The sequence below is a fragment of the Vicugna pacos genome, chromosome 15, assembly GCF_048564905.1.
Source record: "Vicugna pacos chromosome 15, VicPac4, whole genome shotgun sequence".
NCBI lineage: Eukaryota > Metazoa > Chordata > Mammalia > Artiodactyla > Camelidae > Vicugna > Vicugna pacos.
In genome coordinates this window covers 28,879,549-28,894,458 of record NC_133001.1, presented here as the reverse complement: position 1 = coordinate 28,894,458, position 14,910 = coordinate 28,879,549, and the positions used below count along the sequence as shown (strand labels likewise).

Sequence of the window (14,910 nt, the reverse complement as noted above, 5' to 3'; positions counted from 1 at the left end):
GGCAATTCAAGTTACCTAGAAATTGAAGAGAGAAATTGTTTGCTTGAAAATAGAGTGCTCTGAGAAAATTCGAGGCTCTCGGCTGTGTTGATGGGGAGCAGGAGCTTGTCCCACTTGGGCCAAGTTGTACGGAGCAGTGACATAACCACAAGGGCCAGGTGTGGGAGGAAATGAGGTGAAACAGAACAGATTTTCTTTCCTCAAGACAAATGCGAAACTGGTAGAAAAATAGTCCAGGGTAGGCATACTGCTACTCACCCTCCCTATCCCAATCAAAAATAGTTCTCTGGCATATTGTTCTGTTCTCATCCTTTGAAAGATATCATGTGCTGTTCATTGAAAGGTGTCTGCTCTTTGAAAAGTACAATGTTCCGTATAAATGCAGGGCGGTGGTGTCGTTATTGTCATTGTGATTATTTCTGCAGGGGAAGAAGGGGAGGGGCCGGGGCCGGGGCTGAGGTTCCTTCCCCAGCCCCGTCCCTCCTGCCGCGTCTGCTAACTGATCGCCAGGATGCCTCTGCTAGGTGTCGATGGAAGAGTCAGACCAGCGGTATTGTCTGAGGACATCACAAATAACGCAGGCAGAATGATTCAAGAAGAAATCAATGGTCCTAAAAATAGCAAACAGACATTCCCAGAATAACATCTTAATGGGAAAAAGAGGGATTGGATGATGAATTGTATTGTAAAGAGTCAAGTGTTTTTAAAATGTCTATGGAGAAAGATGAGTGATCAGTCTATGAAAGGAAGATGAAAGCCTTGGGGACATTCAGGCAGCAGGGCCCGCTGGGAGAGGACTCGCCTTCCTCCTTTTAGCTACAACATCTTCCTAGCACCTTGGAGGAGAGAGCCGTTGATGAGACAACCTCCTGGTAATAAAAGTCACCAAGGAAATCAGGAGCATGCGAGCCATGGAAAAGCATTCACACACATACAGGCACGCACACACGTGTGTGCACACACACCTGCTCTAGTTTTGGTTGTTGGGTTCGTTGTGTTGTATTACACTGTGCTGTATTGATTTGTGTGGTCTGGTTGAATTTGAGTGAATTGTGCTGAACTCATAATTGTCCTCAGTGTGCGGGTAAAGCAGGTAGGTCTTCCCAATTTCAACCAGAGGGGAGGAGTCAATCTTCAGCTGAGAATCCCCAAGTTCAAAGAAGTGCCACCTTACCAGGACTCTTCAGAGCTCTCTCTGGCCTTGCTCTCCAGGATAATGACTAAGAACCACAGAGAAAATGCAGATGGGGGTCTCCAACAAGAGTGCCCTGGTGAGGCTCTTAGATTCCACTGTGCTCCTCATCACCACCTCCACAGTGAGTCTCTATTGGTCCATTGCAGGATCTGGGGTCAAGCTTATTAAGAAAGGTACATTTTTATTACTAATCATGACCATAAAAGATTTTTCCAACTCTTACTCCTGAAGATAATATTCCTGTTGCAAAGTTTGCAAAAATAATGGAACTTAACTGGTATTAGTAACCTAATGACTAAACAGGACTGGAATTCTTTATTAGCAAGATGGCTGCCCATGTGGAGAGGCTTTTTAAGGTGCAACATGGAAAATCTCAATTAATTAGGAAGCTTTTGGCTTCAAGTAACAGAAGATCTAACAGTAGTTTAGTGATGAGGCTGTTTATTGTTTATTTTTTAAAAGTCCAGAGATTGGTGGTCCAAGGGTCTGTTTAGAATCTAATACTATCATCAGGGGATCAGGCTCTTTGCATTCTTTATTCCACTGTCATAAGCTTCTTAGCTTTTGCCAAGCTTATTGCCTCATGGTTACAAGATAGCTGCCACTCCTCCTTAACACAAGAACGTGCAAAGAAAGGAGGGAAAGGGGTAAGAGGGTTTTCTCCTTGGGCTGCTCTTTTGTCATGGAGGAAAATTTTCCCCAGGAACCGCAGCAGATGTCCCATGATATCTCATGGAGAGAATGGTGAGCATAGACGTTCTTGGACTCTGAGTTTATACTCGCTCTTCCACTTAATACCTGTGTGAACCTGGGAAAACTCTGTGTCTCTATTTCAGTGGCCATAAAATCATCAAAATAATAGCGCCTACCTCACAAGGCTGTTATGAGGACTGAAAGAGTCACTACATACAGAGAACTTAGAACAGTGACAAGTACATTGCAAGTATTCAATACACGTTAGCTATTATTTTCAGTAACCTTATCGTCATCCTCATCCTCATCCTCACTTCGTTGGCCAGATATGCATCATATGCACAAGAGTGTCTCTCAGCTCAGGGGTTCTGAAGTTAGAGTCATCAGCAAGAATTTGAGTCTTTAAGAGCCTTTTACTAACAACCAAAGATCACAGGCAAAAAAGACCATAAGCATTTGACTTCTAATACCTTCATCCAGGAACTTGCTGCTAAATAATATTTGTAGGTAACAGCTCACTGGGAACTAGGCTGGAGGGAAAGAGATGAGCAAGAGGCCTCTGGGAATTGTAGGGACCTGAGGACAGGTGAGCTTAGGAGCCCTGTGGCCACACCTGGCCAACTTTGCAGTTTTGTCTGGATCGAAGGAAGCATTCACTCCAAGAGGAAGATGTCCTCCTCGTCAGCTTGCCTTTCAAATCTCAGCTATGCAGTGGAGTAGAGCATGAAATAATATGGTGACTTGTACTCTGCATCCATTCCTGTTTCTTTCTTCACAAACTGGGGAGGCTGGAAAATCAAAAACTATAGATATCTTTGCAGCTAGGGTTCTGGGTGTCAATGACATTCTGCCAATTGTATGCACTCTTGTGAAACTTGGATGGTAAAGTGTCTGTAGGGGGGGTGCATGTTCATTTCTTTGGCTACTATTCCTGCCAGCACACTCATAGACCTAAAAGGCTTTTCCGTAGCAGAGCCCCAGCATCCCATTGTGGAGCTGAGAGGCCGATGTGTTAGAAATGGTCCTGATTCCTGGCTCACTACTGGATGATGTGTTGTTGGACTGATTCCAGAACTGACCTCCCGATCCTCTGCCTCCTTGATGGTAGTAGAAGCAGCAGCTCCCTGGAAGGTCAGCTCTGTGGTGGTGTTCTGGGAGTCATTCATGGAGCTGGGCTAGAACCCATTCCTGCAGCTCTTCTAATCACTTCATAAGCACCCCCTGTTAAATACCTTTCTGCTTAAGGTCTAGAAAGTGGCTTTTGTCTCCTGCAGATTAACTCTGTCTGATAAAAGTGAACATATTATTCCCACTGGGGACAGAGCATGCAAGGGAAGAAACTTTCCTTGGAACCTCCATGGAATTCAGTGGAAAGAGTGTTTTGAGGTCAGCTGGCAGATTCTCCTTTTGGGACTAAATCGTTGAAGGTCCAGACTTTATTCTCTAAGTGAAGCTACCTCCTCTTGCAGAAAATAATGGCATTATGTTGTGCACTTTGCTGTTTGAGTGGTACTTCCCGCATGCCCTCATTCAGTCATCACATCCTGTAGCTCTGACAGGAGTAAAAAGTAGGCCTAATATTATAATCCCCATTTTCCCAATGAAGACACCAACCTTCAGAGAGTATGGCTGAAGGGACCCTGACAAATATCTCACCAAGGATTCCAAAATGTCAGATTTTTCAGTGCCTGCAATTCCACCATCAGAGGCTCATTCCTCTTGGATTGAGCACCGATCTCTTCCGGTTCTTCTTTTAAAGTCCAGTTCTCCAGGATGGAGGGCCAGACATGGAATACCTAGCATGCCACTATAAATGAGTTCACGATCTTGTTTCTGATAAGAGGGCTGTGGTATCACAGAAGCGTTCCATACCTACGGGGTGGGGAGTGCGGGGTGAGTTTGAGAAGGCACTTGCCCAGAAAGGACCAACCAATGCTGATGTTGTATTTCTTGGGCGTCATCGCTTTCCTAACAGCCAGCTCTGACGTCACACTCCTGTTCTCCTTGGGATGGGAGAAGGTCACGGACCTGCTGTAGGGACAGCCAGTGCAGCTGGAGGGACGAGGGGTGGATTTGAGCACGTGACGCTGGCAGGGGAGCCAGTCTCCAGTCCTTTGCCAGGAAGCTTGGCAGGATTGGACCCGAGGAAACCCTGTGTGGTCCGGGCCTTGCCAGGGCCCCTGGAGCTAAAGTGGCAAAATTACCCAACTAGGTAAAGAGGCCACGGCTGGGGAGGATTGACTTTGTCAGCAGTTTACTGGATGACTTCCCCGTGCTCAGACAAGGATATCAATAGAAGCAGCCTTGCCTGTCTCCAGCAGGCCTCACCCTTCCTGCGAGCTGCCAACAGCAGTGTCCGCTGTCGGGCCAGCGTCCTGCCCCCTACCAGCCTGGCTGACAAAGAAGACTCAGGCCCAGAGCCGAGCAGGAGACGCTAACCCGGGAAGATGGACCCGCACAACGCATCACCGGGCTGAAGCCAGCCGAAACTCCATTTCCCCCCTTTATTCATGTTGTCCAAAGGAGGCGCCGGACTCAGGCGGGGGTGGGGGGTGGCTCACAAAAGAATTTGATAGCAAGATGTGACACCTCATCTTAAATGCCTTCACCGCGTTTCTGGAGTTGACGGGAGTGTCGGGAAGCGAGGCTGATGAGATCCGCTGTCCCCTCTGAGCGGACTAATCAGACATGAAGTCTTGGCAAGGGATAACCAGGCTATAGGAGAGCCAAAATGACATCACATCAACTCCGTTTCAGATCCTGTACACACCAGTGCCTGTCACCGCTCCAGGTGGCTGGCATCCTCCACTCACAAGAGGTATTTTCAGACCTGGACGTCTGCTCCCCCCTTTCCCCTCTAGTTGTCACTCTGGGGTATGCTGGGAACACATTTGTCACTGTGTGTAAAGCCTCACACGTTAAGGGCCGGTCACTCTGGAGGTGAAGCCGGCTCTGTCCCACCCCCCTCTCCTGCCCCGGCGTTAGCAACCGAAAGACCTTGCCCTTGCCCTGGGCATCTGAGACAGAGGCCAGGGGGCGTGTCTTCCTGAACCTGCCCCCGGAGAATCAAAAGGAGCTTTCCATCCAAACAGTTGTTCACATCAATAATGAACTGCAGATAATTTATTCACTTCAGGAGTAAGTGGCTGGTGTACCATCCTTACAACTGGTTTGCAGAGATAATTGATTTCATGTAGTTTAAGATGGGGAAAAGAAACAACCAGAGCAGGTTGGGAGGCAACTATGAATGCGTATCAGTTTAATTGTAGCTCCATCTTTAGCTGACATGGGTTCTTTCCTCTCCAAATTAAAATATCCAAGCAATTTGAAATGTAACAGCGATGAATTTTTCCTGTTCTGCTCCCTTCCTTGCATCCTGGCTCAGGGCATCGTTACAAGCACACTTCGAGTTTTTTTTTTTTCAATAGATAGTTAACGCAACATGCAAGAGTCGCCTGCGTGACACAGATAACTCAGGGGAACAGCACCAAGTAAATGAGATGCATTAGTGTCTGGATGGGAACTGAAGATAGAAGTTCTCAGAACTTCTTGTTTAATTTATAGCAACGGATTTCCCTCCTGTGCTTAAGATTTCAAAATAGTAATCATATTCTGAAGAGGAGATGTTCCCTCTCCAGGTACTAATATCAATATGTAAAAGAAAATCATTAACTAGCTGTACCTCTCAGCAGCACCTCTTATATGTCAACAAGCTAACTGAGGTGATAAAACAAACTGTTAGTGGAAATTTAATTACTAGCCATTGAGATTTGGCCAAAGGACCGGAGATTCTAGATTCATTACTCTGGCACCAGAGCCGCTGGATGCAGCCATCCGCCTGGAATGGGCATTTTTAATGGGTGTTTTCCCTTCCCTCTGAAAAATCAGAGCGCCAAAGGCCAATCAAAAACTTCACATTCAGTTCCTCGAGGATGGTAAGGAAGATGTGGAGTGGAGGCCTTAAAAAAAATAAAGGAAAATGAAATTATCTGTTTCCAGCCATTTGTCTGGTCAACTTCAGAGATGATTGGGGCCTGCAAGGTCATTTTGTAAGTGATTTCTGAACATTTAATTATGTCAGATTCCTGGCCAATGGCCACTTTTCAAACTGGCATGATTCATCACTTATAATATGATATAAAACCAGAGCCCACCCTCTGTGAAGCTAGCTGTTGGTTTCCTTTCCCCAGACACCCCATCTGTGCCGGTCTAGCTGCCCCCAGCACACCCCAAAGAAGCCCCTAACAGTACCGTCTCGACAGTGACGTCATGCTCCCTTTCTGCCCACACCCGCCACCTTCATTCACCGTCGGCGTGGTGTCTGGCAAATAAAAGAGTCCAATAAAAGGTTCGGTGTAGGATGGTTGCCACCTACACCGTGTGTGACTCAGATGTCACCTGGGAGCCATCCATGTCAAGGTCTAGGTGAAGAGAATATCAAACCACACTAGTGCCACCAAGTTCCTAGCCCTCTTCCAAAATGTGTGCAAATTCCTGGGGGGCCTTATCACCTCCAGGCCACTTTAGCTTCACACTATCTTAACCCTGGAGTGAAACTTGGCCACCTTTTCAGTTTTACAAGGAAAAAAGTTATCTATATCAAGTGTTTTTGAACTGGTAGACCTCTGTGAAGTTAGGAGGTCATGTGATTAATTGCACATTGGAGGGTGACAGGCACCAGGCATCCCCCCACCTGCCTCTTCACTGCCTTCTCTGCTTCCTCCCTGCCCTTCCTTAAATTCCCCTCCTTCCATTATGCAAAAGAACTGAGCCAAACTGGATTGAGCTAGGAGGTGATAGGGTAAATAACCTTCCAGGTTGGACTGGAACTGGGAGGTTTTCTTGGGGGCAGGACTTTCGGTGTTGAATCTGGGATGACAAACTGGATGCCTGGCTACCTTCGAGGACATGACTGTCCCAGCACAGTCCCAGAGAGTGCAAGCTATTGAGGAAATGACACTTCTTCCTCCTCGTTAAATTAATTCTGTCTTCCTTGCTCTTGGGGAAAAGCCCCTGACAGATTATTGTTCTCAACCTTAGCTGCCCCTTACAATCATCTGCAGAGATTCAAAGCATCTCAGTATCCAGGCCACATCCCAGAACAATTGCGTCCAGGTCTCTGGAGATAGGACCTGGCAGTGGTGTGCTTTAAAGTTCTCCAGATGATTTCGGTGTGGGTCCAAGACTGAGAGCCAGGGCATAGAAGAGATTTCAAGGCGCTCTGAAGATGGGGCGCCCTTTGGCTGTGCCTGTTCAGCAGCCTGAACTATCTTAGAAGCCACAAAAGCACTCTGTGTTTTGGCAAAAGGGATGATGTCCAAATGTGTTGAGTTTCCATCTAAATCTACTGACTGCAATTTTTCAGCCTCATTAAAACAACTAAACTGCTCTTATCACTCCCGTTCCTTCCCCGCTTAAAGAAAGTCCTAGGCTCGCAACTTTTTTGGCAGGTGCCTGGAACTGATTGATATCTTGGGCAATCCAAGTGCAAATGACATGAAACCCCAAGGCCCTGCCACAGGGGGCCTTTGTAAAGGGAAGTGACAGCTGCACCAAAAGTAAGTATTTTGCCACTTAGGTGACCTTGACGAGCCCAGGTAACTCTCTGGCCTGGTAACCTGCAAGCCAAATCTAAATAATCGTAGTCTCTTCCTGCACAGAACTTCTGAGTTCTGGGTCTGGAAGTTCTCTTTAGGCAATTCTGCTTAGATCCTAAGATTTGAGGTCCCTGACTCGGACTTTTGAGGCAGAGAGAAATCTCTGCTTTGTGTCTGCATCTGAACACTTGATTGCTGTTTCTGCTGCTGCTGTAGACATAGATCCTGAGAAAGTTTCCAGTCAAGCTGGTGAGTTTGGGTAGAAACTGCTAGTTTCTCTCCAACTCTCTGTGCCTCAGGTTCCTCACCTGATATGTTAGGATGCTAATAATGACCCTGCCCACATGGAAGAGGTGGGTGAGGGGACAGGTTGTGATGAGATAAAGCTGTGCCTTTCACATACTAATCCCACAAACATTTATTGCACCCTTACAATTAGAAAGTAAGTGGTCCTTGCCTTCAAGGGGCTTACCATCTAGCAGATGTCTAGCAAGAGCTGTCAAAGGCTCTGTACAGTGGCATGTACTCTATAAAGTTAAGAGATCATGGTATCACTGACAGGAAGCCTTAGGAAGCTGATGGTGTCATGTTCAACTAGACCAGTTGAATTTAATCCAAGCGAGGAGTCTAGAGAGGCTTACCTTTTAGCTGTCTTGGTAACATTTCTTAAAACAGGAAATATTTAATATTCACTATGTGTCTAAAGAACTTGCAACCCCTTGCTGATGTGGTTGGATAGCATGTGTCTAACACTTCACAACTCTTCGTTGTGGGGTCTATAACAGTGACTGACACCACTGTGTCCATTTCACAGATGGGCAATCTGAGACCAAGGGTAAAGAAAAGTTGGTAGCCAGAGAAAAGAGCCCCAGAGGGAAGTTGTCCGTTTCCAGGCCAACATCCCTGTGCTTCACTCGAGAACTTCCTCTCTCTCAGCCTCCGTTTTCAATCCTGAGAGACTGCGAGCCCCACAGCACTATTAATTCACTGTTCATCTGCACCTGCTCCTCCCTCTCCCTTCATTATTCTACCGCTTCTTGACATTCAAGCCACTTCTTGATATTCAGGTCTCAGCCCAGAGGTCACCTGCTCAGAGAGCCCTATCCAGGCTCCATTAGCTTTGCTGGTTCCTCTCTCTCAAATCTTTCCATTTTATTGTCTTCATAGCACATATTACTGTCCGCAGATATCTTGTTCATTTATCTGTGTATTGTCTTCTCCTATTAAATTGGCACCTCCATGAGAACAGGACTTTGTCTCATTCACTGCTGTATCCATTATGCCTGGAACAGTGACTGGTACATAGTAGGTGCTAAGTTAAAATGTGTTGCATCAGTGAATATGTTTGCATTCTCTCCGAGAGACTAATGATGGGAAATACGTGTCTCATCTCTTACGGCCAGGCTGGTCAGCTGCTGTGTAAACTTGGACAGCCACACCCACCAGAGGATCTGACAAGAGAGGTGCAGGGGACCAAATGAGAAAATGGTGGCAAAGGTGTTTTGACGAGTGCAAATGCGAGTTAAGTGGAAGACATTATTATCTTCCACCATCTGCTTTACTTTAATCTTTTTTTCCTGGGTAAGCAGACCTATTGATTGCAGCTTGCTGGAGGAAGCTCTCACTGTCTAATTACTGGCCCAGCTCAGCCTGTCACTGTGTCCTCCGCAGTCAGCACGTCCTGACACCGACCCCTGATACCACAGCCTTTGGCAGATTGGCTGGTTCTGCCACTCTGCACCCAGCACAGAGGAGGTGGGTCCCCTCAGCCAAGGGAGGGAGGGCTGAGCTGGGAGGGCTGCCCCAGCTAGGCAGGCAGCTGGGGACAGGCAAGGACACAGGTGCTGCAAAGCCTAAGGCGGTGGGAATGTGACTCTTCCCTGGAGCCAGGGGGATGTGTCCTGCCACGCATACAGTTGTGAGCATTCTCAGATTCTGGCTTCCATGAGAGTGTGCCCTGCAAATTTTTTCTGGCCTGGGATATGATTAGTGGGAGGTGGTAGTATGAGAATGAATCATTTCTACCACCGGGCAGTGACCATTCTTTTCTCTTAAATTGTAGAAAGCTTCAAAATCTCCAGGGTATTTTCCTGTGCATTCCCCTCAGAGGACCCTCACAACCTGGGATTAATGTTCTTTTTTTTTAAGGATGGGATGTGTGGTCTTTAGAATTGGGGGCTATGATTTTCCCAAACTAAATAGCCAAATAGTGGAGAAGGAAATTAGAACCCAGGTTTTCTAACTCACCATCTGGACCAACAGCCTAGCCCCTCCCCGGACTGGCCCTGGCTGGACACAAATAGCTTGAGTTGAAAACAGTCCTTGAAAGAAATCCCCAGAAGGTATCAGGACTTTAAATTGTCCATAAAGGAACAAATACTTTTTTGGCTGGTGGAGGAAATGAGGATGTGCTAGGAAAGACACCTCAGTTTTGTGTCTGTCATTGAGAAGAAAGAAAAGGGAAATATAAGTGAATGGCAGAGGATTTCTTAAAAATTTCTAAATAAACCACAATTTGGTCTTGGAAAACACACCTCAGGAAATAACTGAATCAGGGAACCGCTAGGCTAGGAGAGTACCGTGTTGAAGGTGCTTGGCACATGCTTGTTGCATGACTAGGTGAATATTGAGCTGGATTATAAATAGCTTGTGCCAACTTTCTTCACTCATCTTCATGAAAAAGAAATTATTAGATACAGAGTCACAAAATGCTCTCATATCGATATACTGCTTTACTTCTCAGTTTTAAAAAATCTTTTTTTGTACAATATCTCCACTGATCTTCAAATAACCCTAGGAAATAGATGGTTTTATAGATGAGGAGACTGAGGTTTGAAGAGGTCAATTGCTTGCACAGGATCAGAAGGATAATAGGTTAGCCACATCCACTTCGTACAAGACAGTGGACTAAACACTGATCAGTTTTCCCAACGAAAACAAATATAAATCCTGTATAAAACAAAAGGAACACACTTTAATATACTAATGAGTTGAAAAAAGCTAAGGCACATTCCTAGATAAAAACTAGGTGGAAGTGAAACTATACAGAAATAAGTGGACCCTGAAGTTGGCTTTGGCCGTGAGGGCATTTGCCTAATCGTGTGAACTTTGGTTTAGTTTTCACAGCCTTACAGGACAAGAAGGGAAAGAAGAAAAAACCTAGTGCTTACCTGAGGTGGGAGAATATAGTAGAGACCCCCTATGAATTAAACTGAGACTCCAAATTACTGCCCCATTATTGTAAAGACTGAGAAATAAGCTAGACTGTATTCCTACCAAAGGGACTCCAAGGAAAATTATATATATACAACTTTGACCCTAAACAGAAGGGGAGAATTTTTCTGAGAATTTATAACCATGTGCCAGCTCTCCCATGGGTTTATACATCAAATTCATACTCCCTAGTGGTCCAAGAAGCCTCCAGTTAAGAAGTTGAAGAGGTGAATCTAAATTAGTAGTGGTCCCAGGCACCTAGGGAATGAGATGCTACCTCTCTGAAGGAACTTTAATTCAAACCTCAAGAATCCCCCTGGGTAAAGTTTCAAAGATATAAACTCACAGTCAAAAATCACAGAGCATTCAAAGAAACAAAGTACCATGAGCAAGAGCGAGCAAATAGCAGAACTGAACCCACAAAGTCATCAGATATTGAAATGATCAGATGTAAATACAAATTACTATGTTTAATACTGTTTAAAAAGTAAAGGCAAGGATTAAAATCATGACTAGCGGTAAGAGGCAATAGAAATGCCCAAACAGATTAGAAAAGAATTCAAATAGATCTTTAAGCAATAAAAAAATTAAATTCGTGAAATTAAAAACTCAATAGATAGCTTCAACAGAAGACTAGACATTCTGAAAAGAGAATGAAAAAAATTACCCAGAATGCAGCTCAGAAAGACAAAGAGAAGTGTAACATCAAAGAGATGTGAAGAGACATGCAGGATCTGGGGAACACGTTTCACACACATCTCAAGAAAATTACAGAGATGAAAGGAAGAATCGGGCAGAAGCAATATTTGAAAGATAGGAATTTTCCACAGATTCTGAGCAAAAAAAAAAAAATTCAAGAAGGTAAATAAAAGATAAAATTATATGGCAGAGTAAGCCCTATAAATCATACCTAGGACCTTTACAAATATTTGGGTCCCTGCCCTTTGTTCTAATTTCATAGCACAGGTTCAAGACCAAGCTGGGAGTGATTAATGGCAATTGCGTTCATGTAAAACATACTGCATTGTACTGTGCTACACTATGTGGTCATACTGTATATCCTACAGCACCAAGGTTGGTCATGAAACTGAGCTTGGAAGAGGAAGATACTTTTCCAGAAAGTGTGATGTGATCCTTGTTCACTTATAAATTGCCGTCTACAGCGGTGTCTTCCTTTAGGAAATTTGGGGTCCAGGAGCTTAAATTGCTGTCTCCCTCTGCTGTGTATTTTCATGGGGCGGACTTCCATCTGTATTTTATACATAAGCAACCTCATCTGAATTATCCAGGTCCATGTCTGAATTTTCTATCAACCCAAACCTACAATTGATATTTATCTATATAGTTCAATACGGTGGCAATGCAGATACCCTGGCGCATCCCACCGCAATCACAGAACACAAAAGACAAAGCGAGAAATCTTAAAAGCAGCCAGAGAGGGAAAACATTATTTTTAGAGGAATGATCATTGGAGTAGCAGCTGGCTTCCCAATGGCAACAATGGAAGCCAGAAAATAGTGGGAAAAAAGTATCTTCAATGTGTTGAAAGGAAATACTTAGCAGCCGAAAAGAAGTCTGTACTTAGAACACATACATTTCAAAGTATTTTCAGACAAACTGACTTTTCTACCAACAGAACTTCACTAAGGAAAATTAGAAAATAAAACAGAACACAGCATTTCCCACAGTTGTGGGAAGCAGCTAACGCAGTTCTTACAAGGATATGCTTACCCTTAAATGAGACTGAAGTGAGGAAATAGAAGCCAAGGACTAATGAGCTAAAAATCTGGCTTAAGGAGGTGGGTAAAGCCCGGGATCCCATCTCAGCCTGAAGCCTTGTTTACAACCTGAGATAATTATGTCAAAGAGTGAACTACATCTCAGAGCACTTAGTCAGGTCCCAACATAAGCAGTGATGGAATTACTGAAGGCCACAGTCAGAAATGACACTGTATCTTGATGTTCCCTGAGATTTTGGTTCTGGGAATTGGGGTGGTGAGGATGGACATGAGGGGAGCTTGGAGCTGGAGAAGTGGGGCAAGGGCAGAACCAGTCCTTCTGGCCCTTCCCTCAGGGTGAGAAGTTCTCAGATTCTGCCTGTGTCCGGTCTCTTTGGGTCCAGGTGTCTGGCTCTGCTAGAGCAAGCAGACGCCCATGAGAACAGAGGCAGAAAGATTCAGAAGAACACTCACTAAATGCAGGATATAAAAATAAATGAGACACAGTCCCTGATCAGTTAGATTCTATTTTTGAGGTAAGGGTCGCCCAGTAAGGAAACAAAACACCTCTCTGCTTAGGAAATCTTATATCTCTGGTCCTCTCTACGTAAGTGTGTAACTGCTGTCTGCCTCGGAGTGGAATCCACTAGTGGATGGGAACCATCCTGATATGAATCACAAAGTCTGGTGGCCAGAATTGATAGAGATTCTGTTTGTCTAACACCCACCCCCTGGGTATCTCAGTCTTGCATCTGACATTGATGGGCTGTGTGATCTTGAAACAAACTGTGGCACTTCCCTGAGATTCCCAAGTCTCAGGCCGGCTTATGTTGTGACTATAATTGAGCTGGAAATGTGCGTTGGCGAGAAGGTGTTATAAAATACAAGATATTGATTGTCACCAAAGTCTGGCCTCCTTTAGGGGCCTGGGAGAAAGCCCCAGTACTCTATGGGCAGCCTGCAGACATTCCTTCCTATCAGAGCCAACGGTCTGATCCAACAATTAAGGAAAATTTCAATCTGGGTGACCTTCACCTCTCTCTGAGTCTCTGAGTTGTTGTCACTGCTTTGCAGATTTGTTTGTTTTTTAGATTTTCATTGCATAACTGCTTGTTTTTATTTTTCCCTACAAAATAAAGGGTTTGATTAGAGGAATGATTCTTAACCTTGACTTCATTTAGAGTCCCCTGGAGAGGCATCAAAACACTGACGTCTGGGGCCCTCCAAGGCTGCTTGAATCAGACTCTCTGGAAGTGGGGTCCTGGCTCCAGCCTCCTGTGGAAGCTCCCTGAGGGGCCCTGAGACACAGTGAGGGCTTGAACCCTTAGCCTGGAAGGTGGCTGTGGTCCTTGCCAGCTCTCTGATTCTGTGACCCGTGCATCCATACAGCTGCAGCCTGTAGCCCCCTGGGATGCAGCCCAGATGAGCTGCTGAGTCACACCACAATCCTCTGAACACAGTCCTTGACCTTGCTCAATGCCCTGAGGGTCATTACCTCAGACTCATCCAATCTCTACAAAACTGCCTGCTGGTACCCTAAATGGGAACCAGAATCCTGGTTCCGGTACATGAAGGCCCAGGAAACCCAGACCTACACTCATAACAAAACAACTACAACACAGGCAGATAGAACTAATTGCTAATCCTCACAGCCACCTTTCAGTACAGGATGCATTCTTTCCATTTTAGAAGGGAAACAAGAGGCTCAGGAAGTGAAGAGACTTTCCTAAGGCATCTAAAGCGATAGCTGGTGAGTTGGTGGGGCTGGGGTTCAGGCTTGAATTCATTTGGATCCAAACCCCATGTTCCTACTGTTGCACCTACTTGGCCAAAGATGAGGCCATTCCCCAGGCCAGGAGAGGACGGGGTTACCTAAGGCAGAAGCGCTGGGATCCTCTGGGTCACTGGCTGTTAGTGGTCCCAGGAGGAGACCCTCCATCAGCTGGGAGCCGAGTCCCGTGGTCCCCTGCTCCAGGCTCCCCGTGTGGGGAAATGGTGCCCTTGACTAACACACATCAGGCTGCCAGCCTCAGTTTGTATTTTTACAGTCCACTAATTAGGCCATTTTAACTAATTTGTTTGCATTTTGTATGAGCAAGTTGGGCTTTTGGATTGACTAACGTAATTGCAGCTGGTTTCTGCCAAATACAAATTACTCAGTCTAGTGTGGGCTAGAGAGAAAAGCAAATATTTAATAGACATCAATACCCTTGTAGCTTTTTAGTGGAGCCTTTTTTTCCCCCAATGGAAAGTTGAAATAATTTCTCTAGCATCTGATTGAACTTTCATGTTAGGAAATTACTTTTTAATCATTTTTTTGAAAAAATAATGAGGCAAATGCTTTAGTGGCTCTGTTGAGGTTTATCTCTGATCCATTTACCCCTAAGCTTAGGGAACTTATGGGACTTTTCCATTTCCAGGCTGACTTTGCACAATCCCTTTCTGCTTAGGCCACTCCAGCGACCACCAAAGCATCCACATCACCGACCGTCAC

The 14,910-nt window shown here is 45.2% G+C and overlaps 1 protein-coding gene across 1 annotated transcript in view; it reads left to right on the top strand.

Moving 5' to 3' along the window:
- Window positions 1–14,147, top strand: part of CAMKMT (calmodulin-lysine N-methyltransferase) — a 429,706-nt gene extending 415,559 nt beyond the window's left edge. The window contains exon 14 of the transcript XR_012059060.1: window positions 14,106–14,147. The gene's annotated coding sequence lies outside the window, so the exon portion shown is untranslated. The remainder of the gene's footprint in view (window positions 1–14,105) is intronic.
- Window positions 14,148–14,910: the final 763 nt, after the last annotated feature.